The sequence below is a fragment of the Salmo trutta genome, chromosome 6, assembly GCF_901001165.1.
Source record: "Salmo trutta chromosome 6, fSalTru1.1, whole genome shotgun sequence".
Classification (NCBI taxonomy): Eukaryota; Metazoa; Chordata; class Actinopteri; order Salmoniformes; family Salmonidae; genus Salmo; species Salmo trutta.
In genome coordinates, this window is record NC_042962.1 from 58,519,333 (window position 1) to 58,541,832 (window position 22,500).

The following is a 22,500-nucleotide window of genomic DNA, read 5'->3' on the forward strand; positions in this document are numbered from 1 at the left end:
AGAGAGAGAGAGAGAGCATATAAGAGGTTAAAGCAATAAAAAGACTGGCAGTTCAAATCAATCAGTAAATGACAGTGCAGTATTGCACAACCCCCACACCAAGTCTCTATCATGCACAAAGGGACACTTCCTAGTGTCCTCAGTATAGAATCTGCCTGGCACATACTTGGCATTCCTAGGGCCTAAGGCAGGGGTAGGCAACGGGAAAGGGTCTGGAAATGGCACCAGTTTGAGCTAAACCAGCATGTAGACTATATGGCTTTGTCTCGGCTCAACATCCCACAACCCACTAGGTGAGACAGGGACAGAGGCCTGCGAGGAAGGGCACAGGAGGTTGGTGGCACCTTAATCGGGGTGGACGGACTCGTGGTAACGGCTGGAATGGAATGAGTGGAATGGTATCAAACATGGTTTGATGAGTGGAATGGTATCAAACATGGTTTCCATGGTTTCCATGTGTTTGATACCATTCAATTCGCTCCATTCCAGCCATTATTATGAGCCGTCCCCCCCCTCAGCAGCCTCCACTGCGAAGGGGATTATGTTCAGGAAGGGGGTTATGTTCAGGAAGGGGGTTATGATTGAGGAAGGGGGTTATGTTCAGGAAGGGGGTTATGTTCAGGAAGGGGGTTATGATTGAGGAAGGGGGTTATGTTCAGGAAGGGGGTTATGTTCAGGAAGGGGGTTATGATTGAGGAAGGGGGTTATGTTCAGGAAGGGGGTTATGTTCAAGAAGGGGGTTATGTTCAGGAAGGGGGTTATGTTCAGGAAGGGGGTTATGTTCAGGAAGGGGGTTATGTTCAGGAAGGAGGTTATGTTCAGGAAGGAGGTTATGTTCAGGAAGGAGGTTATGTTTGAGGAAGGGGGTTATGTTTGAGGAAGGGGGTTATGTTCAGGAAGGAGGTTATGTTCAGGAAGGAGGTTATGTTCAGGAAGGAGGTTATGATTGAGGAAGGGGTTATGTTTGAGGAAGGGGGTTATGTTCAGGAAGGAGGTTATGTTTGAGGAAGGAGGTTATGTTCAGGAAGGAGGTTATGTTTGAGGAAGGAGGTTATGTTCAGGAAGGAGGTTATGTTTGAGGAAGGAGGTTATGTTCAGGAAGGAGGTTATGTTTGAGGAAGGAGGTTATGTTTGAGGAAGGAGGTTATGTTCAGGAAGGGGGTTATGTTCAGGAAGGGGGTTATGTTTGAGGAAGGAGATTATGTTTGAGGAAGGCGGTTATGTTTGAGGAAAGGGGTTATGTTTGAGGAAGGAGGTTATGTTTGAGGAAGGAGGTTATGTTTACCAGTCCTACTGTGTTCCCAGCAGGCAGATAGAGGATAACATTTTAAATCATACAGACCAGTCCTACTGTGTTCCCAGCAGGCAGATAGAGGATAACATTTTAAATCATACGGACCAGTCCTACTGTGTTCCCAGCAGGCAGATAGAGGATAACATTTTAAATCATATGGACCAGTCCTACTGTTTTCCCGGCAGGCAGATAGAGGATAACATTTTAAATCATACGGACCAGTCCTACTGTGTTCCCGGCAGGCAGATAGAGGATAACATTTTAAATCATACGGACCAGTCCTACTGTGTTCCCGGCAGGCAGATAGAGGATAACATTTTCCTGATTCGGGATTGTTTGGACGTCTCTAGGGCTGTTGGGTTGGATGCTGGTCTAATTTCAATTGATCAGGAAAAAGCATTTGACCGAGTTGAACATCAATACTTCTGGCGCACCTTTGAGGCATTTGGTTTCAGCTCTGGTTTTATTGCCATGATAGAGGTGATATATGGTGACATTGAAAGTGTATTGAAAGTTGGCTTGAGTGCTCCTTTTAAAGTGTGTAGAGGTATTAGGCAGGGGTGTTCGTTGTCAGGAATGTAATATGCCATTGCTATAGAGCCACTACTAAATAGCATTATATGTCACATTGAAGGGGTGAACCTTTCAGAGGATATTCCTCCTGTTGGTCTCTCAGCCTATGCTGATGATGTAGTTATTTTAGTGAAAAATCAAGTGGAGGTGGATAGTTTGAGTCTCATGGTTGATCGGTTTAGGGGAATATCCTCTGCAAAGGTAAATTGGGAAAAAAAGTTGTGTTTTACAGATTGGGAAATGGTTTGGAGGGATCATGGGTTTGCAGGGGGGCTGGAATGGTGTAAGGGAGGTTTTAAGTATCTTGGAGTGTATCTAGGAGATGAGGGGACTATGGGAAAAAATGTAATGGAGTGGTTGAAATGGTGGAAGAGAGGATGAGGAGATGGCGTTGGTTGTTATCTCGTATGTCATATAGGGGGCACACTATTATTGTTAACAATGTGGTTGTCTCTGCACTGTTGCATGGGTTGTCATGTTTAGAGGCACCATTTGGCCTTCTGGCTAAGATACAGGTGATTATTGTAGATTTATTTTGGGATAAATATCATTGGGTTCCAAAAAGTGTTTGTTTTTGTCAAACGAGTAGGGGGGACAAGGACTTGTACATCTTGCTAGTAGGGCTGCAGCTTTCAGGTTCCAGTTTATTCAAAGGTTGCTTTATGGACCAGAAAATATGGTTTGGAGAGGGGTGGCAGGTCTTGTGTTACAGCAGGTAGGGGGATTAGGTTTAAAGAAGGCTTTATTTTTGGTTGGTAGTAGCCAGATTTCTAGGGAGGGAGTACCTCCGTTTTACAGAGGCCTTCTTAGGGTTTGGAGCATAATGAAGGTGTCCAGAAGCCCTACAGCGGAGTCGGTTCATTGGCTGCTGGAGGAACCTCTGGTGTCTGGGGCAACACTGGATTGTACAAGTGCATCTGTTCCACATTTCTCCAACATTCTGGTGAAGGGCAAAATCATCCCCCTAAAACAGTTAATGGACATGGCTGGGCCCACCTTAATGGATGGAGGACGGGTGGCTGGACATTTGGGGGTGAGGTCGGAAAGGATTGTCGGACAACTGCTGGGAAGCTGCAGGAAGGCTCTGTCAGCAGAAGAGTGGTACAATAGGTACAATAGGTACAATAGGAAAATGTCCGTTTTTCAAGACTAGGGATTACACCCAATATCTCAGAGTCAGAAAGAAAGGCGTTATTACTGGATTTGAGAGGGTTGGAAGAGGTGGGTTTGGATGAGGTGAATGGGAAGGATTTATACAGGGGGTGTGTCAAGGTTTTAAATGAAGATAAATAGAAACATAGAAAAGACACTCCCTGGAGGGTAAAACTGGGCCTTGATGACAAGGTAAAGCCAGCATGGAGAGCACTGTACAAGCCTCCGTTACAAAAGGGAACTGGTGATACGCAATGGAGGGTGTTGCATGGCATCATTGCAGTTAATGCTTTTGTTTCTGTCATTAATTCAGATGTTGGAGATGGATGTCAGTTTTGTAATATAAGAGAAACAATTTTTCATCGTTTTATGAAGTGTGAGAGGACAGCTGTGGGGGAAATTTTCAATCTCTTTGAAATACCAGAGTCTTTGTTTACAGCTGTGGGGGAAATTTTCGATCTCTCTGAAATACTAGTCTTTGTTTATAGCTGTGGGGGAGATTTTCAATAACACTGTTTTTGTTTTGGGGTTTCAATATAGTGAGCAACAGAAAAGAAAATGTCAACTGTTAAATGTTATTTTGGGACAAGCTAAGATGTCAATTTTTCTGAGTAGAAAACAAGATAGACACGGGATATAAGCAGGATGTAAGATGTGTTAAGGGATTAGTCAATTTTAAGTTCTTCTCGGCTGTAAAAGACATCCCATTGTTTGGGGAGAAATGGGCTTACAAAGGAGCGGGTTGTTTTGTGGAGGGGAAACCATTTTGTGTTGATGAAATTAGTTTATTTATTTAAGAATGACACGTTTGTTGTTTAATTTCTGAAAAGGCACAGTGTGACATTATTTGTGTTAATACTTGAGTATAAAATAAAGGTTTTATAAAAACTCAAACTCCCCTCTCGCTCTCTCACCCCCCTCTCTTTCGCTCTCTCTCTCTCTCACCCTCCCGTCCCCTCTCTCTCTCTAACTCTCTCTCTCTCTCTCACCCCCTTCCCCTCCGCCTCTCTATCTCTCTCACCTCCCTTCTCCTCTCTCTCTCCCTCTCTCCCTCTCTCTCGCCCTCCTTTCCCTCCTCTCTCTCAATCTCTCACCTCCCCTCTCTCTCTCAATCTCTCACCCCCCTTCCCCTCTCTCTCACCCCCTTCCCCTCTCTCTCTCTCTTTCACCCCCTTCCCCTCTCTCTCTCCCTCTTATCCTTCCTCAGAAGCTTCCACCATCCCTCTCATACCCTCACACTCTACATCTGAACACTCTCCTTATCTATTTCTCTCTTTCCTTCTCTCTCTCCTTCTCTCTGCGGTCCCGGCAGTGTAGAAAGGAGCTCACAGTGAACTAGGCCCATGTCTGCTGTAGTGGGTTGGAAGGAGCTGGTTGAGAGGATGAGATCTCTCTGTGTGATCAACAGAAGAAAGAAAAACCCTACTGCGACACACACACAGAGAGAGAGAGAGAGAGAGAGAGAGAGAGAGAGAGAGGGGTAGAGAGCGAGCAAGAGTGAGAGAGAGCGAGAGAGAGAATCGAAGCCAAAGGAATGTCTAGCCTAGCTGTTGCTAAGGAGAAAGAGTGGCTTGCTGAGTCTACCTTTACAGTACACCGCTAGGGAGATGATGAGGAATTAGCATCTCATTGACCTGATAAGGAAAGGCTGTTTCCATATCATTGTGATCCAGACATGCTATTTGTGTGCAAACCAAACCTGGGATCAAACAGTACTTGAAATCTTTAGGTCTGGCTGCAATCTCAGATGGGCGGAGTTTGTTGGTTCAATTGCGCAAGGCAAGCTCAAACAAGCTTTGATTAGTATTTGAAAGTTAGTATTTGAAAGATTTCAGATACAATTTGAAGCCAGGTCTGGTGCAAATAGAAGACATTGTTTGTATGTTACCTGACTAGACCTCTCAACACATCCCTCACTGACTATCTGTTATCTCCCTGTATGTTACCTGACTAGACCTCTCAACACATCCCTCACTGTCATCTCCCTGTATGTTACCTGACTAGACTTCTCAACACATCCCTCACTGTCTCTCTGTTTTCTCCCTGTATGTTACCTGACTAGACCTCTCATCACATCCCTCACTGTCTCTCAGTTATCTCCCTGTATGTTACCTGACTAAACCTCTCATCACATCCCTCACTGTCTCTCTGTTATCTCCCTGTATGTTACCTGACTAGACACCTCATCACATCCCTCACTGTCTCTCTGTTATCTCCCTGTATGTTACCTGACAAGACTTCTCATCACATCCCTCACTGTCTCACTGTTATCTCCCTGTATGTTACCTGACTAGACTTCTCATCACATCCCTCACTGTTATCTCACTGTATGTTACCTGACTAGACTTCTCATCACACCCCTCACTGTCTCTCTGTTATCTCCCTGTATGTTACCTGACTATACCTCTCAACACATCCCTCACTGTCTCTCTGTTATCTCCCTGTATGTTATCTGACTAAACCTCTCATCACATCCCTCACTGTCTCTCTGTTTTCTCCCTGTATGTTACCTGACTAGACATCTCATCACATCCCTCACTGTCTCTCTGTTATCTCCCTGTATGTTACCTGACTAGACCTCTCATCACATCCCTCACTGTCTCTCTGTTTTCTCACTGAATGTTACCTGACTAGACCTCTCAACACATCCCTCACTGTCTCTCTGTTATCTCCCTGTATGTTACCTGACTAGACCTCTCATCACATCCCTCACTGTCTCTCTGTTATCTCCCTGTATGTTACCTGACTAGACTTCTCAACACATCCCTCACTGTCTCTCTGTTATCTCCCTGTATGTTACCTGACTAGACCTCTCATCACATCCCTCACTGTCTCTCTGTTATCTCCCTGTATGTTACCTGACTAGACATCTCATCATATCCCTCACTGTTATCTCCCTGTATGTTACCTGACTAGACCTCTCATCACATCCCTCACTGTCTCTCTGTTTTCTCACTGTATGTTACCTGACAAGACTTCTCATCACATCCCTCACTGTTATCTCCCTGTATGTTACCTGACTAGACCTCTCATCACATCCCTCACTGTCTCTCTGTTATCTCCCTGTATGTTACCTCACTAGACCTCTCATCACATCCCTCACTGTCTCTCTGTTATCTCCCTGTATGTTACCTGACTAGACCTCTCATCACATCCCTCACTGTCTCTGTTTTCTCCCCATTTCTCTCTGAAAAAAGATCTACCATCTCTTGTTGCTGTACCCTGAAGACCTGCTTCTCTAGCCATGCCTCGTCAGTCCGGTCTGGGCTAACATCATCTGACTTCCCCCTCCCCCTGTCCACCCCCCATTACAGCACAAAAACACTCAAACAAGCAGTGGGAGAAAGAGGGATAGTGCCTAACTGTCTAACTGTCTAATACCTCACATTCCATTAGAAGCTGGCGGAAAATCTCTTTTCATCCCTTTGTACTGTGAGATGAGACGATATCAGACACACATAGAAAGGACGATCATAACCAGAAAATAGGCTTTGGCTGGAGATCTTCCTGTCATCTCTGTTACTGTCATATCTGTTAGAGTGCAATTTTTTTCCGTATAAGCCTTAGTAAACAGTGCAGGCAGTATGCAGGCCAGGGGACATGAGAATGTCCTGTCCTATCACTTCTAACACTGACTGGTCAGACTGGGCTAGTTCTCCCTGGTTGGAACATGCAGGGCCGGCTATCATATGCCAGCAGATACAGTACACAGAGTGAGGGATAGGAGAGAGAGAGAGAGAGAGAGAGAGAGAGAGAGAGAGAGAGAGAGAGAGAGAGAGAGAGAGAGAGAGAGAGAGAGAAGGATTGATGGCTGGATGAAGATGGTTTGCTTTTGGGTGTGGCAGGACAGGACGCCTCAGGGGCTTTCTGAGTTCCACACAGGTCAGTAGGCATCATAAGCTCCCTCCCTCCAGTCGTCTCTCTCTCCCTCCCCTCCATAGTCTCTCTATTTCCCATCCTCTTCTCCCACTACCTCTCTCTCCCACCCTTCTCTCTCTGTCTTTCTCTCCCCCTCTCCAACCCTTCTCTTCCGTCTCTTTCTGTCTCTCACCCCCCCCTTGCCCTCCCTCTCTCCCTCCCTTGTCTCACTCTTTTCACCCTCCTCTTCTCCCACTACCTCTCTACGACTCTTCACTATCTCCCTCTCTCTCTTTCTCCCTCCCACCCTTCTCTCTTCCGTCTCTCTCCAATACCATTTCTCTTTCAATTAAATTCTCCCTCTCTCTCACCCCCCTCTCTCCCTCTCCCTCTCCCTCCCTCCCTCTCTCCCTCTTTCATAAGCCCTGTCCCCCTCCTGCTCCTCTACTGGGGCAATCTTCATGCCTCCCTGAGTTCTGCTCATCAGAATGTCAGCCGCCATTTAGGAGACGGAATTCCTGCTAGTGCCAGCCATTCACAGTAGCTCAGATCAACCTGCCCCTGTAATCCTTGTGGTTTGTGAGGACACCGCCTTGTGGGGACGGAGTGGGTATACAAGGACATAGTGTACATAGGTCCTTACATCAACCCTGGGTAGCTATAGTTTCAGGGTGTGCAGATGTGTAGGTTGTCATGAATGTTGTTCTGGAGGCAGCTCTGCTAGTGGTCACTAGCTGGCACAGACATAAAGTCATAAAATCGGATTTTAAACCTAACCCTAACCACACTGCTAACCCTAATGCCTAACCCTAACCACACTGCTAACCCTAATGTCTAACCCTAACCACACTGCTAACCCTAATGTCTAACCCTAACCACACTGCTAACCCTAATGCCTAACCCTAAGCACACTGCTAACCCTAATGTCTAACCCTAACCACACTGCTAACCCTAATGCCTAACCCTAACCACACTGCTAACCCTAATGCCTAACCCTAACCACACTGCTAACCCTAATGTCTAACCCTAACCACACTGCTAACCCTAATTCCTAACCCTAACCACACTGCTAACCCTAATGCCTAACCCTAACCACACTGCTAACCCTAATGCCTAACCCTAACCACACTGCTAACCCTAATGCCTAACCCTAACCTTATATTAAGACCACAAAGCACATTTATGTTTTCATACATTATTACAATATAGCCAATTTAGACTTTCCAGCTGTCCCATCTAGTGGGAATGGCTCAGTTCTGCCTCCAGGGCTAGACGCATGACAATAAATGTTAACCTGCTGCAGATGTTCGCCTTTGTCAAGGTTTAGGATAATACCATCTCATACATTTATGGTGACTCAGCAGAGACAGCAGGTAAGGCAGAATGGTAGGAGAATACAAGCACAGTGAAGTGGGAATGAACAGCATTCAGCAGGGACGTCTTCAGTGAGGTGAAACATTCAGGACTCTACTGTACACGTCAGACAATCATCAATCATATCTGTATACACAGTGCCTTCAGAAAGTATTCATACCCCTTTACTTATTCCACATTTTGTTGTGTTACAGTCTGAATTCAAAATTAATTAAACACATTTTTTTATCTCGCATTATGACAAAGTGAAATCTTTTTTAGAGATTTTTGCAGATGTATTGAAAATGAAATACAGAAAAATCACATTTACATAAGTATTCACACCCTTGAGTCAATACTTTGTAGAAGAACCTTTGGCAGTGATTACAGCTGTGAGTCTTTCTGGGTAAATCTCCAAGAGCTTTCCTCACCTGGATTGTACAACATTTGCCCATTATTATTTTCTAATTTCTTCAAGCTCTGTCAAATTGGTTGTTGATCATTGCTAGAAAACCATTTTCAGGTCTTGAAATTGATTTTCAAGTAGATTTAAGTAAAAACTGTAACTCCAGTGTAGATTTGTTTTAGGTTATTGTCCTGCTGAAAGGTGAATTCATCTCCCAGTGTCTGGTGGAAAGCAGACTGAACCAGGTTTTCCTCTAGGATTTTGACTGTGCTTAGCTCCATTCTGTTTCTTTTTATCCTGAAAAACTCTCCAGTCCTTAATGATTACAAGCATACCCATAACATGATGCTGCCATCACTAGAATTGAAAAAAGGAGAGTGGTACTCAATTTGTTGTATTGGATTTGGCCCAAACATAACAATTTGTATTCAGGACAGAAAGTGAATTTCTTTGGCAATTTTTTTGCAGTATTACTTTAGTGCCTTGTTGCAAACAGGATATATGCTTTGTAATATTTGTATTCTGCACAGGCTTCCTTCTTTTCACTCTGTCAACTCTCACCATAACATTAACCCTAACCTTAACCCGTAACCCTAACCTAACTCCTAACCCTAATTCTAACCCCTAAGCCTAAAATAGCCTTTGTCCTCATGGGGATATGGGAAATGTCCCCACGAGGGAGAATTGTCCTTGTTATAATATCCTTGTGGGGACTTTTGGGGATTTTAGGTCCCCAAAAGGATAGAAGAACCAACCAACCAACCAACCAACCCACACACACACACACACACACACACACACACACACACACACACACACACACACACACACACACACACACACACACACACACACACACACACACACACTGAATGATGTCTTCATGTTCCTGGGAGGAGGATGTGTGACGGCCTCAAAGAGCCCATGGTGTCTTCAGTTGATCCCTGGGCTGGTTTCTCTACACCACTACACTGACTCAGTGGGCCCTCATTAAACCACCCCACAGAAAACACTGACCGGAAGAGATGACACTGGGTTGAACTGTTAGCTGGAAGCGGGGATTCCAAACAGGGTGAAAAGTCCATTAAAGTCCATTAATGGGGTGTTTTAAGAACTTGTTCAGTGTTGACTGAAGGAGAATAGATGTAGAATGTGAGAGGACAGGTCACACATGTCCTCTGATGGAGCTGACGGCTCTGAACTTCTTTTCCAAGAAAGACCAGGAAAAAACTAAACGCCCGTTTACAGCTGAGAACGACACAATTTGGTCCACATCTGTATCCATAATCCCACCCTGTCAACCAGTCTCTCTCTCTCTCTCTCTCTCTCTCTCTCTCTCTCTCTCTCTCTCTCTCTCTCTCATACCCTGTATTACAGCAGGGTATTACAGCAGGGTATTACAGCAGGGTATTACAGCAGGGTATTACAACAGGGTATTACAGCAGGGTATTACAGCAGGGTATTCAACCAGGGTATTACAGCAGGGTATTATTATAGCAGGGTATTATAGCAGGGTATTACAGCAGGGTATTAGAGCAGGGTATTACACCAGGGTATTACAGCAGGGTATTTCAGCAGGGTATTACACCAGGGTATTACAGCAGAGTATTACACCAGGGTATTACAGCAGAGTATTACACCAGGGTATTAGACCAGGGTATTACAGCAGGGTATTACAGCAGGGTATTAGACCAGGTTATTACAGCAGGGTATTCAACCAGGGTATTACAGCAGGGTATTATAGCAGGGTATTATAGCAGGGTATTACAGCAGGGTATTACACCAGGGTATTACCCCAGGGTATTACAGCAGGGTATTACTGCAGGGTATTAGACCAGAGTATTACACCAGGGTATTAGACCAGGGTATTACACCAGGGTATTAGACCAGGGTATTACAGCAGGGTATTAGACCAGAGTATTACACCAGGGTATTAGACCAGGGTATTACACCAGGGTATTACACCAGGGTATTACAGCAGGGTATTACAGCAGGGTATTGCATTACTCTTTAAACCAGGGTCATATTCAGAAAGGCACATCGTAGCAAAACGTTGTCTGTGTTCTGATTGGATAAGTTCAGGTTCTAGAGCTCCGCCTCATTGTTTCAATACATTTTATCCCTATTGAACACGGCCCAGGTTTGATGTCAGCACAAGGTGAATGTAGAGAATTTATAATGTTCCCTGCTGTTGCTGCATTGCAGAGCTCTGTCTCCAGCTGCAGCCAGTCAGCCAGTCAGTTAGTCAGACAGCCAGTCAGGTCAGACAGCCAGGCCAGCGAACCAGTCAGGTTAGACAGTCAGTCAATCAGCCAGCCAGCAGGTCAGTCAGGTCAGCCAGCCATGTCAGCCAGCCAGTCAGCCAGCCAGTCAGCCAGTCAGTCAGTCAGTCAGGTCAGCCAGCCAGTCAGTCAGTCAGCCAGGTCAGACATGCCTTTCACCCAAACAAAGACATTAGTGCAGCAGTCTACTGTAGGACCTTGCATAACAACAGTAAGAAAGTGACAGCCTGAGTCACTAGCCATTACAGTCATTAGGCCTGCAGGACAGTTACTTACAGTTATTGTCCCCTCAACTGAGTGTGTGTGTGTGTGTGTGTGTGTGTGTGTGTGTGTGTGTGTGTGTGTGTGTGTGTGTGTGTGTGTGTGTGTGTGTGTGTGTGTGTATTTGTTATGACTGTCCTCTCTGATTGGGCTGTTACTTAACTCTGATTGGTCAGGTTGGACTGTTACTTAACTCTGATTGGTCAGGTTGGACTATTTCTAAACTTTGATTGGTCAGGTTGGACTATTTCTAAACTTTGATTGGTCAGGTTGGACCGTTTCTAAACTTTGATTGGTCAGGTTGGTTTGTTTCTAAGTTCTGATTGGTCAGGACAGGAGCAGATCAGTTGTTGGCTGTTGCTGTGGGGCTGTCAGGCTAATAACCTGCACTGGGATTTTAACATGTTTTCTGTTGGCTGGGGGATTACTGGTGAGAGAACAGGTTTATACTGTCCACACTCACAGGCAAACCACACAATTACTGTCAATAAACTTCTGGCCATGAGAAACACACTGCTGCTAACATTGAAACACTGAGTAAGTGCCAGTAAATGTCTACAACGTATCAAATAAACCTTCATGGATCCTCAACAAGTTAAATGGAATGGAGATTGAGAAGCAACAGGACAGACTATGACTGGATCTGCTAGTATAAGGAATATATCCTATATCCTCTAACACATCCATGTTATCCAGGACTCAATTACCCACAATACCCCTTTATCCTCATTCTAAATGGTATTATACACACGATTACCCTCTGTCTGTCACGACTTCCGCCGAAGTCGGCTCCTCTCCTTGTTCAGGCGGCGTTCGGCGATCAACGTCACCGGCTTTCTAGCCATCGCCGCTCCATTTTTCATCTTTCCATTTGTTTTGTCTTGTTCCCTGCACACCTGGTATTCATTCCCTAATCATACTGAATGTATTTAGTCCTCTGTTCCCCTACTTGTCTTTGTGTGTAATTGTTTATTGTTAGATGGTGTTTTGTCTGGCGCTATACTTTATTATTGTTTCCGTGTTATTTTGGCACGTTGTATTTTCATGCATGTCATTTATGGAACGGAATTAAAGCGCGCCTATTTATTTCACTCTGCTCTCCTGCACCTGACTTCGCCTCCGTATACACACCTAACACTGTCCCTTTCTAAACCCTGGTAACTACAGTACTGGTATGCCTGAGCAGAGCCACTTAACCATTACTACTGAGGTTTAATGACTCATGGAAGAGCATTCTGGGGAGGTTCAAACTGCTACTCTATAGAATGAACTCTGATTCCAGTAATGATGAGTCATAATTATGTGTTCCAGGAAATAAATGGAAATAAATGTTGTTTAATAATTCAATGTGTTCTCCTCTGAGGAAAATAAATCAATACATGTTTTACTCTGAAGAGGTACTCATGAGACAATAAGCAGAGATATAAACAAAAAACATGGATATACAAAATAAATAGATGTTTTATTGTCACATACACCAGATAGGAACAGTGAAATGTGTTGTTTTACAGGGTCAGCCATAGTAGTACAGCACCCCTGGAGTAAATTAGGGTTAAGAGCCTTGCTTAAGGGCACATCAACAGATTTGCAGGATAACTGGAGTGAACTATGGGGCTATAGTATGGACAGATATTATCTATGGCTACATATGCAATCAGTGTTCTCTGTGTTTAGTCAAATAAACATACAGATGTAGGATCTTAATTTGATCACTCTTTTTGTTGCTGAATTTTTTTTGGCACAGCAGGAAATGCAACGTTGTAGTATATTCGAGGTTTAAAAAGGCTTTTAAAGTTTGTGATTTCCACCTTAAAATGTCAGACTTGATTTGCCCTAATGAAAAATGTATCAACCCCTACAAAAAAACGTCCATTAATTAGAATCCACAAAATAATTTACATTTCCTGTTGCTGCAAGATTATTTCCCTGTTGTAGTAAACCTACATCTGTAGCATCATTTCAGCTAAAGCTCTCTTTACAAGTGTTTGTTCTCTCTGGTCTTACCTGATGAGTTGCTGATGGACTTAACCACTTCTGAACACAATGGTAGGAATCAGAGCACTGATGAGGAAAACCTCCTGGCTACACCTATAGGGAGAGAGAATGTTAGAACAAACAGAGAACAGTCATAACACACACACACACACACACACACACACACACACACACACACACACACACACACACACACACACACACACACACACACACACACACACACACACACACACACACACACACACACAAACACACACACACACACACACACACACACACACACACACACACACACACACACACACACACACACCCGTTGCCAGATCACCATTCCCCCTACTCTAAATCATGTCCGTGGTTAAGTGACTAGATACTGTACCAGACTGACAGTATGTACTGAATAAGAGAGTGTAGTCTACTCAAACACAATGGCTGGATGAATGTTCCTGGCAGACTTATAGAGGACTACAGGAGGAGGAGTTAAGCTGATCAGTGTTTTCCTGAAGCATGCTACTTACACTGCAGTGTGGAGCAGTGGGCCAAGCGTGGAGGCTTTCATGTAGAAACCTCCTAGTTTGACTAAGAGTGTTTGTGACTGATCCTATCTACTCTGTCTAGGAGTAACAAGCCCGGACTGTATTAAGCATCCCAATCTCTATAGCAGACTTCTATGGGTAGTACTATGGGACAAAGGGGCAATCCACAATTACTACAACAACTCCTCACATTATCCACCAGTGACGAGGGGCCCATGTGAGCACATCCACCACAGATAACAACAATGGGTTTGTTTGGCCCCAGCGACAGACAGTCTGGTTCTTAGGCTGGGAGCCTCTTCAGGGAGCTGGTTCTACATTCATCACCCAGCACAGTCAGGGGCCCTGGCAGGACCAAGTGCAACATGGCCATTCACATCACAGCCACAGGGCAGAGGGGAGATGGGGAAGGGGACGAGGGAAAGGGGAGAAGGGGACGAGGGGAAGGGGAGAAGGGGACGAGGGGAAGGGGAGAAGGGGGCGAGGGGAAGGGGAGAAGGGGGACGAGGGGACGAGGGGAAGGGGAGAAGGGGACGAGGGGAAGGGGAGAAGGGGGCGAGGGGAAGGGGAGAAGGGGACGAGGGGAAGGGGAGAAGGGTGACACAACCAACCCAACCAGGCCTGGGGATGGAACCTTGTTTTTCTGCCAGAAATCCCCAGCAACATGTCAAAGTGAGTTTCTAGGTTTCTAAAGATTGTCCGTATTCACACAGGAGGAGGAGGGGTCCGTATTCACACAGGAGGAGGGGTCCGTATTCTCACAGGAGGAGGAGGGGTCCGTATTCTCACAGGAGGAGGAGGGGTCGGTATTCACACAGGAGGAGGGGTCCGTATTCTCACGGGAGGAGGAGGGGTCCGTATTCTCACAGGAGGAGGGGTCCGTCGTATTCACACAGGAGGAGGAGGGGTCCGTATTCACACAGGAGGAGGGGTCCGTATTCTCACAGGAGGAGGAGGGGTCCGTATTCACACAGGAGGAGGAGGGGTCCGTATTCACACAGGAGGAGGAGGGGTCCATATTCACACAGGAGGAGGAGGGGTCCGTATTCACACAGGGGGAGGAGGGGTCCGTATTCACACAGGGGGAGGAGGGGTCCGTATTCACACAGGAGGAGGAGGGGTCCGTATTCACACAGGAGGAGGGGAGGTCCGTATTCACACAGGAGGAGGAGGGGTCCGTATTCACACAGGAGGAGGATGGGTCCGTATTCACACAGGAGGAGGAGGGGTCCGTATTCACACAGGAGGAGGAGGGGTCCGTATTCACACAGGAGGAGGGGGGGTCCGTATTCACACAGGAGGAGGGGGGGTCCGTATTCACACAGGAGGAGGAGGGGTCCGTATTCACACAGGAGGAGGGGTCCGTATTCATACAGGAGGAGGGGGGGTCCGTATTCACACAGGAGGAGGAGGAGGGGTCCATATTCACACAGGGGATCAGGAGAGAGGAGGAGGAGGAGGGGTCCGTATTCACACAGGGGATCAGGAGAGAGGAGGAGGAGGAGGGGTCCGTATTCACACAGGGGATCAGGAGAGAGGAGGAGGAGGGGTCCGTATTCACATAGGGGATCAGGAGAGAGGAGGAGGAGGGGTCCGTATTCACACAGGGGATCAGGAGAGAGGAGGAGGAGGAGGGGTCCGTATTCACACAGGGGATCAGGAGAGAGGGAGGAGGAGGAGGGGTCCGTATTCACACAGGGGATCAGGAGAGAGGAGGAGGAGGGGTCCGTATTCACACAGGGGATCAGGAGAGAGGAGGAGGGGTCCGTATTCACACAGGGGATCAGGAGAGAGGAGGAGGGGTCCGTATTCACACAGGGGATCAGGAGAGAGGAGGAGGAGGAGGGGTCCGTATTCACACAGGGGATCAGGAGAGAGGAGGAGGGGTCCGTATTCACACAGGGGATCAGGAGAGAGGAGGAGGAGGAGGGGTCCGTATTCACACAGGGGATCAGGAGAGAGGAGGAGGAGGAGGGGTCCGTATTCACACAGGGGATCAGGAGAGAGGAGGAGGAGGGGTCCGTATTCACACAGGGGATCAGGAGAGAGGAGGAGGGAGGAGTTTGGGAAGGAGTTTGCAGAGAGAGTAGAGAGAGGGGGGTAAAGAGAGATGAGGAAGGAGAGAGGGATGGGGGAAGGAGAGTGAGAGAGGGGGAAGGAGAGCGAGGGGGAAGGAGAGAGGAGAGAAAGAGAAAGGGAGAGAGGGAGAAACAGAGAGAGAGGGAACAAAAGAGAGATTGGGGAAGGAGAGAGAGAGGTGAGAGAGGAGAGAGGAGAGAGGGGGATGAGGGAGGAGAAAGTTGGGGAAGGAGAGAGTTGGGGAGATAGAGAGATGGAGGAGAGAGGGAAGGAGAGAGAGCGATGGGGTTGAGGGAAGAGAGCGTTGGGGAAGGAGATAGAGAGAGGGGTGAGGGAGGAGAGAGAGAGGGGGTGAGGGAGGAGAGCATTGGGGAAGGAGATAGAGAGAGGGGGTGAGGGGGTGAGGGAGGAGCGAGAGGGGGATGAGTGAGGAGAGAGGGAAGGAGAGAGAGAGAGATGGGGTTGAGGAGAGGAGAGGGGAGAGAGGGAAGGAGAGAGAGGGAGAGAGAGGGTGTTGAGGGAGGAGAGAGGAGAGAGGAGAGAGGAAGGTAAGATGAGGTCACACAGAAAGCAGTGCTGCAGTAGTAGCAGTAGTAGAGCTTGGCTAAAAGAGAGAGATGCAGGCAGGCAGGCAGGGAGGGAGGGAGGGAGGCAGGGAGGCGGGGGAATGCAGGGAAGGCAGAAAGAACTGTGATGGGAGGGAGGGAGAGCTTGAGGGAGAGCTTGAGGGAGAGAGGGATTGTGGGGGAAGGGGAATGGAAAGGGGGAGAGAGAGATTTGTGGACATCTGCTCAGAGCAGCCATGACAATCAGAGATCACAGGAGCAGACAGACAAAGTCCCCTTCACCGAATGCACCACAGCCAGCCTGGTTCAGGGATGGCGTGAAAGGTTCCAGGCTCACAGCAACAGCAGCCATTGTTTTGGCACAGAGAGAGTCAGTCAGGTACAACAGTAGTTGTCAGTGAGCCTTGACTTGGTCTGTTTCTAAGTGTTAGATCTCTAAGATTAGAAAACACAAGCAGACAGATGGTTGTAGGGACATGCTCCCTCGCTGGACATATTCTGCTCTGGTATCAACTAGTCTAGTCTAGCCCCACCATCATCATCAATATCATCATCCTCTCCATCTGTTGTCATTGTGTAGTGATTTGTACTCACCGATATGCTTGATCATTTATATGAATGAGAAAACACAGAAATAAACCTATTAGTTTAAGTGTTTACATTTAGTCATTTATCAGACGCTCTTATCCAGAGCCACTTACAGTAGTGAGTACATACATTTTCATACTGGTCCCCCATGGGAATCGAACCACACAACCCTGGTATTGCATGTACCATGCTCTACCAACGGTTTTACAGCAATAAACATATTAGTTTAGGATTTATAGCCTTTGCAGAAGAATGATTGAGTGAGATCTGTCTGACTAAGTTTGTGTTGCCCCAGACCTGGAGGTACAGTAAATCTTTTAGGAGATCTACTCAGAGAGACTGTGCATTCTGTCCTTAACTTAACCTTAGCTTCGCCCACATTCCTCATCTATAATTCAGTCAGCCAGCCCCCTTGTCCCCACGGACAGACTCCAGCTTCCCGCAGGCACACACACACATGAATGCACACGCACGCACGCACACACACACACACACACACACACACACACACACGCACACACACACACACACACACACACACACACCCTGGTGTATGTTTAATTCATCAAACCACCAGTCAGAGTTAAACCAACTGGGGATTGGGGGATGAGGAGAGGAGAGTGTTTTGGTTGAAATACCACTGTAGAGGGAGTGATAATGATGTGACCATGTCTGTCCATTAGGGGTGATAATGATGTGTCCATGTCTGTCCATTAGGGAGTGATAATGATGTGTCCATGTCTGTCGATTAGGGGTGATAATGATGTGTCCATGTCTGTCCATTAGGGAGTGATAATGATGTGACCATGTCTGTCCATTAGGGGTGATAATGATGTGTCCATGTCTGTCCATTAGGGAGTGATAATGATGTGTCCATGTCTGTCCATTAGGGAGTGATAATGATGTGGTCCATGTCTGTCCATTAGTGGGTGATAATGATGTGTCCATGTCTGTCCATTAGGGAGTGATAATGATGTGTCCATGTCTGTCCATTAGGGGTGATAATGATGTGTCCATGTCTGTCCATTAGGGAGTGATAATGATGTGTCCATGTCTGTCCATTAGGGAGTGATAATGATGTGGTCCATGTCTGTCCATTAGTGGGTGATAATGATGTGTCCATGTCTGTCCATTAGGGAGTGATAATGATGTGTCCATGTCTGTCCATTAGGGGTGATAATGATGTGTCCATGTCTGTCCATTAGGGGGTGATAATGATGTGTCCATGTCTGTCCATTAGGGGTGATAATGATGTGTCCATGTCTGTCCATTAGGGGTTGATAATGATGTGTCCATGTCTGTCCATTAGGGAGTGATAATGATGTGTCCATGTCTGTCCATTAGGGAGTGATAATGATGTGACCATGTCTGTCCATTAGGGGTGATAATGATGTGTCCATGTCTGTCCATTAGGGAGTGATAATGATGTGTCCATGTCTGTCCATTAGGGAGTGATAATGATGTGTCCATGTCTGTCCATTAGGGAGTGATAATGATGTGTCCATGTCTGTCCATTAGGGGTGATAATGATGTGTCCATGTCTGTCCATTAGGGAGTGATAATGATGTGGCCATGTCTGTCCATTAGGGAGTGATAATGATGTGTCCATGTCTGTCCATTAGGGAGTGATAATGATGTGTCCATGTCTGTCCATAACAAATAAACTGCATTGATCCACTGTTGCCTTTGAACTCAATCAAATTCAATCAAATGTATTTATAAAGCCCTTTCACATCCGCCAATGTCACAAAGTGCTGTACAGAAACCCAGCCTAAAACCCAGGCAGGAACCTAGGAAGAAACCTAGAGAGGAACCAGGCTTGGAGGGGTGGCCAGTCCTCTTCTGGATGTGCCGGGTGGAGATAATAACAGAACATGGACAAGAGCATGTCCATCTGTCTGTCTACATAATATGGAGCTGTCCGTCTGTCTGTCTACATAATATGGAGCTGTCCGTCTGTCTGTCTACATAATATGGAGCTGTCGTCTGTCTGTCTGCATACTATGGAGCTGTCCGTCTGTCTGTCTACATAATATGGAGCTGTCCATCTGTCTGTCTACACACTATGGAGCTGTCCGTCTGTCTGTCTACATACTATGGAGCTGTCCGTCTGTCTGTCTACATACTATGGAGCTGTCCGTCTGTCTGTCTACATAACATGGAGCTGTCCGTCTGTCTGTCTACATAACATGGAGCTGTCCGTCTGTCTGTCTACATACTATGGAGCTGTCCGTCTGTCTGTCTACATAACATGGAGCTGTCCGTCTGTCTGTCTACATAATATGGAGCTGTCCGTCTGTCTGTCTACATACTACGGAGCTGTCCGTCTGTCTGTCTACATAATATGGAGCTGTCGTCTGTCTGTCTCTACTATGAAGCTGTCCGTCTGTCTGTCTACATAATATGGAGCTGTCCGTCTGTCTGTCTACATAACATGGAGCTGTCCATCTGTCTGTCTCTACTATGGAGCTGTCGGTATGTCTGTCTCTTCTATGGAGCTGTTTGTCTGTCTGTCTCTACTGTGGAGCTGTCTGTCTGTCTCTACTATGGAGCTGTCTGTCTGTCTCTACTATGGAGCTGTTGGTCTGTCTGTCTACTATGGAGCTGTCTGCCTATCTCTACTATGGAGCGGTTTGTCTGTCTGCCTCTACTATGGAGCTGTTTGTCTGTCTATCTCTACTGTGGAGCTGTCTGTCTGTCTCTACTATGGAGCTGTCTGTCTGTCTCTACTATGGAGTACAAAAATAGAGTACTGTAAGCTACAAAGAAGCTCCATTGGGCATGAGCTGATTGATGTTCTACTACCATGGCCATTGGCCAATATGGTCAACACTGTAGCTAACACATTTAAGATGGTCAAGTCAACAGCTGGACATACTGTAGTTACAGCTACACATCTACAGGACACCTACACCAGTAGATCCCTACAGTAGCCACATTCATCTACAGGAAACCTACACCAGTAGATCTCTACAGTAGCCACATTCATCTACAGGAAACCTACACCAGTAGATCCCTACAGTAGCCACATTCATCTACAGGACACCTACACCAGTAGATCCCTACAGGAAACCTACACCAGTAGATCCCTACAGTAGCCACATTCATCTACAGGAAACCTACACCAGTAGATCCCTACAGTAGCCACATTCATCTACAGGACACCTACACCAGTAGATCTCTACAGTAGCCACATTCATCTACAGGACACCTACACCAGTAGATCCCTACAGTAGCCACATTCATCTACAGGACACCTACACCAGTAGATCCCTACAGTAGCCACATTCATCTACAGGAAACCTACACCAGTAGATCCCTACAGTAGCCACATTCATCTACAGGGAACCTACACCAGTAGATCCCTACAGTAGCCACATTCATCTACAGGAAACCTACACCAGTAGATCTCTACAGTAGCCACATTCATCTACAGGAAACCTACACCAGTAGATCCCTACAGTAGCCACATTCATCTACAGGAAACCTACACCAGTAGATCCCTACAGTAGCCACATTCATCTACAGGAAACCTACACCAGTAGATCTCTACAGTAGCCACATTCATCTACAGGGAACCTACACCAGTAGATCCCTACAGTAGCCACATTCATCTACAGGAAACCTACACCAGTAGATCTCTACAGTAGCCACATTCATCTACAGGACACCTACACCAGTAGATCCCTACAGTAGCCACATTCATCTACAGGGAACCTACACCAGTAGATCTCTACAGTAGCCACATTCATCTACAGGACACCTACACCAGTAGATCCCTACAGTAGCCACATTCATCTACAGGAAACCTACACCAGTAGATCTCTACAGTAGCCACATTCATCTACAGGAAACCTACACCAGTAGATCCCTACAGTAGCCACATTCATCTACAGGAAACCTACACCAGTAGATCCCTACAGTAGCCACATTCATCTACAGGAAACCTACACCAGTAGATCCCTACAGTAGCCACATTCATCTACAGGGAACCTACACCAGTAGATCCCTACAGTAGCCACATTCATCTACAGGAAACCTACACCAGTAGATCTCTACAGTAGCCACATTCATCTACAGGAAACCTACACCAGTAGATCTCTACAGTAGCCACATTCATCTACAGGAAACCTACACCAGTAGATCTCTACAGTAGCCACATTCATCTACAGGAAACCTACACCAGTAGATCTCTACAGTAGCCACATTCATCTACAGGAAACCTACACCAGTAGATCTCTACAGTAGCCACATTCATCTACAGGAAACCTACACCAGTAGATCTCTACAGTAGCCACATTCATCTACAGGAAACCTACACCAGTAGATCCCTACAGTAGCCACATTCATCTACAGGAAACCTACACCAGTAGATCTCTACAGTAGCCACATTCATCTACAGGAAACCTACACCAGTAGATCTCTACAGTAGCCACATTCATCTACAGGAAACCTACACCAGTAGATCTCTACAGTAAATCAACAGCCTTCTATCCTCTCCTCCCCTTCTTCCCTCTCTCCCCATCCTCCCTCTATCGTCAGGAGAGTGCCTGGTGGGACTGATCTGAAGAGTGGTGATGGATTGAAACGTAATCGTTCTGACAGGCAGCTCACAGGCTACTTGTAAAGGCACTGTATAAGCACGCAAGCGACCCACCGCCCACACACGGACACATACAGACAGGCAAGCATGCACGCTTACATGCATGCACACACACACACACAACAACCAACACTCACCCACAACAAACAACAACCAACACGCCGCCCGAACAAGGAGAGGAGCCGACGGTGGATGTCGTCACAGACACACACACACACACACACACACACACACACACACACACACACACACACACACACACACACACACACACACACACACACACACACACACAGCCTAGCCGGTACATACAATGTACAGGGCCTGGAGGCAGCTCTACTTCAGAGAGTGGCCAGGTGTGAGAGGGCAGGTGTGAGAGGCCAGGTGAGTGGCCAGGTGTGAGAGGCCAGGTGTGAGTAGCCAGGTGTGAGAGGCCAGGTGTGAGAGGCCAGGTGTGAGAGACCGGTGTGAGAGGCCAGGTGAGTGGCCAGGTGTGAGAGGCCAGGTGTGAGAGGCCAGGTGAGTGGCCAGGTGTCAGAGGCCAGGTGTGAGTGGCCAGGTGTGAGAGGCCAGGTGTGAGAGGCCAGGTGTGAGAGGCCAGGTGTTAGAGGCCAGGTGAGTGGCCAGGTGTGAGAGGCCAGGTGTGAGAGGCCAGGTGTGAGTGGCCAGGTGTGAGAGGCCAGGTATGAGAGGCCAGGTGTTAGTGGCCAGGTGTGAGAGGCCAGGTGTGAGTGGCCAGGTGTAAGTGGCCAGGTGTAAGTGGCCAGGTGTGAGAGTCCAGGTGTGAGAGGCCAGGTGTGAGAGGCCAGGTGTGAGAGGCCAGGTAGGAGAGGCCAGGTGTGAGAGGCCAGGTGGGAGAGGCCAGGTGTGAGTGGCCAGGTGTGATAGGCCAGGTGTGAGAGGCCAGGTGTGAGAGGTCAGGTGTGAGAGGCCAGGTGTGATAGGCCAGGT

General features: G+C 47.0%; 1 long non-coding RNA gene across 1 annotated transcript in view; it reads right to left on the reverse strand.

The window, feature by feature from the left end:
* Nucleotides 1-12,974: 12,974 nt before the first annotated feature.
* Nucleotides 12,975-22,500, reverse strand: part of LOC115196461 (uncharacterized) — a 52,336-nt gene continuing 42,810 nt past the window's right edge. Inside the window, exon 3 of the long non-coding RNA XR_003878858.1 lies at nt 12,975-13,267. This is a non-coding gene — a long non-coding RNA (uncharacterized LOC115196461). The remainder of the gene's footprint in view (nt 13,268-22,500) is intronic.